Raw genomic sequence first — 3,105 nt, forward strand, 5'->3', positions numbered from 1 at the left:
ATGAATAGGTATATTCTTGGATATATATACATAAAAAAAATATGTGTTGATACAGATACTTTATATTTACGTATATATAATATCATCTGTCATTAGATTTTTACATACCATAGGCTTATAAATATAACTTGATCAAACCATACATGTTCATTATAAAGGAAGCTGGATCCTTTGCGCTAAAAGGATCTTGAGATGAAAGAATATAAACGGTTTCAATAAGATCTTTAATTAGCTTTCATTCATCATCAACTTTCGGGTACAAAGTTGAAAGTTGGCCGAGTTAATAAGTGAAAATTTCATGAGGAAGGAAACCTTAAATTAGATGTAACCTGTAGAAACTATATCTTTGATGGAATTTTAATATCTTTTCCCAGCCTCTGATGTTGGAAACCAATTAAGTCAACACATTTTGATCGGGTAAGTTTTAGGGTGAGACACCTGTGGGAGGGGGGGGGAGAGACAGAGAGGAAGAGGGGGGGGGGAAGAGACAGAGAGAAAAGAAGTGGGGGGGGGAGGGGAAGGGAGGTGGAGGGGGGAAGAGACAGAGAGAAAATGTAGGGAGGGGGGAGGGAGGGGGAAGGGAGGGGGAGGGGGGAAGAGAGAGGGAAGAGGGAGGGGGGGGGGAGGAAAGAGACAGAGAAGAAGAGGAGAGAGGGGGAAAGAAGGGAAGAGACAGAGGAGGAGGAAGGGGGAAGGCGGAAGGAGGAAGGGAGGGTAGAAGGAAGAGAGACTGGGGAAAGATGGAAGGAAAGAAGGATAGATAGTTGGATAGATAGAGGTACTGACAGATAGACAAAAGGAGGAATATTGAGTGAGTGAGAGAGAGGAGAGAGAGAGGGGAGAGAGAGAGAGAGATAGACGAAGAGATGTGAGAGAGACTGAGAAGGAGAGAGAGAGAGAGAAAGAAAGAGAGAGAGAGAGGGAAAGAGAGAGAGTCAATATCAAAATAAAATAAGTTCAAAAATATAATGCTGGTTGATGTCATATTCAAATCATGTTTTTGGTACAATTTCTCAGGTCATCTTACAGTCCCAGTTTAAATGTCTGCGCTCGTTAATAAATCGAAGAAACTAACGATAAAGATGCTTGCTTTAATCACACTTCAAAAATAAGAAGTAATATGAATAAAAAAAGAATAAAAAAAAAAACACATACAGTGTCAAGAAATAAAAATTATACATATAGATACATTGCTTACGAGAGCAGTAATGAAAAACAAACATGTAAACAAAAACTTTGCGAATACAGTGTACAAAACCGTCTATTTTTTATTACGAAACGACAAATCCTTTACATGATATTTAATAATCTAATTAAATTTGCATATAAAAAAAAAAGATGAAAGAGCTCTTTGATTAATAAGATTTAATTAGGTTTTCGCTGAAATATATGATCGTATGATTTTAAAAGTTTATTGCTTTGGAAGTTCACCCTGGAGTTGCTTTGATCGATTACATGCCTATGCGTTTGCATGGATGGATGAATGAAATTATTTTACAGAATTATCTAAGTCTCTCTGATCACCATGCTACTCGTGTTGAGCCGGAGATAATATATGTTATCTTCGTTGAAGATCAAATGCAACATTGCAAAGCCTCCGCCATTTGACAACGTGCGTGGGTATTTCGTTGCTTAGCTAAATCCCTTGACAAAATTCAATTACTCTTTTTTATTATCATTATCTCGTGCGCGAAGTGTCATTACCGGTTTCCTTGATATCAAAACAATTAGAGTTAATGAGCATGAATATTCAGGAGTGATGAATCCTTCTATTTATTTATTTTTTTCGCCTAAATAATGAAGTATCTTTTACGCATGATACATTCAAGCAGGGACAAACTGAATGGAAATTAATTCATAGATCCGACGTGTTTTGTCGATTGGTCACTTATCATTATACTGCTATGGTCATCACGTAGCTTCCAGGGTATCAGAATGCGAAGGTCTTTATCATGAGACAGTAAATGGAGAAGTTAATAAGTAGGTAAACAAATAGATAAATAAATGGATGAATGGATAAATGAATGAATAGATGAATAAATAAACAAATAAATAGATAGATAGGTAGATAAATAGATAGATAGATAGATAGATAGATAAATAAATGAAAAGATCAAGAGATAAGTTCTTAAATAAAAAGATAAATAGATAAAAATGAGAATAAACATAAACAGAAAAAAACGAGAAATAGATAGATAAAAAGGTAAATAGATAAAATATGAATAAACATAAGCATAAAAAAGATAAATAGACAAATAAAAAGATGAATAAATGAAAATAAAAATAAACATAAACACAGAAAAGATAAATAGATGAACACAAATATCAATAAATAAAGATAAGAATAAACATATAAAAAACCGTAATTAAATCATCACTTTTCACTTTTTTTGTCTATGTCTGTAATGACCTTTTTGTATTATAAAAAAAAAAATTGAAAACTGAAAAAAAACTAGTAGGAAAAACAGTTAATCTTTATGCTGAAGGGGAATAGCTAAACATGTAGATATTTATCCTTCATGAAATAATTCCGAATTCGGCAGCTGTTTCACTCGAATTTCATTGATGTTACAGACTTATAATTCATGTTTTGTAAGAGGTAATAGAATATTATTATTCAACATACAAACACACGCCCGCACGCCCGCACTCATGGGCGCACACACACACACACACAAATATATATATATATATATATATATATATATATATATATATATATATATATATATATATATATATATATATATATATACATATATATGGGGCCGCGGTGGCCGAATGGTTAGAGCGTCGGACTCAAGACTGTCACGACGGCAATCTGAGTTCGAGGGTTCGAGTCACCGACCACCGCGTTGTTTCCCTTAGGCAAGGAACTTCACCTCGATTGCCTGCCTAGCCGCTGGGGGCCCAAGTCAGTGCCGGGTAAATAGAGATGGTGACTCAGGAAAAAAAAAAAACAAAACAAAAAAAAAAAAAAACACCGGGCGGAATGCAATGGCAAACCACCGCTCTAAATTGCCAAGAAAAAAAAAAAAAAAAAAAAAAAAAAAACATGGAAAACACTGGTGGGGGGGTTTAAGGCCGGCCGGTTGGTCATTAGGG

Source organism: Penaeus monodon, chromosome 5, assembly GCF_015228065.2.
Source record: "Penaeus monodon isolate SGIC_2016 chromosome 5, NSTDA_Pmon_1, whole genome shotgun sequence".
NCBI lineage: Eukaryota > Metazoa > Arthropoda > Malacostraca > Decapoda > Penaeidae > Penaeus > Penaeus monodon.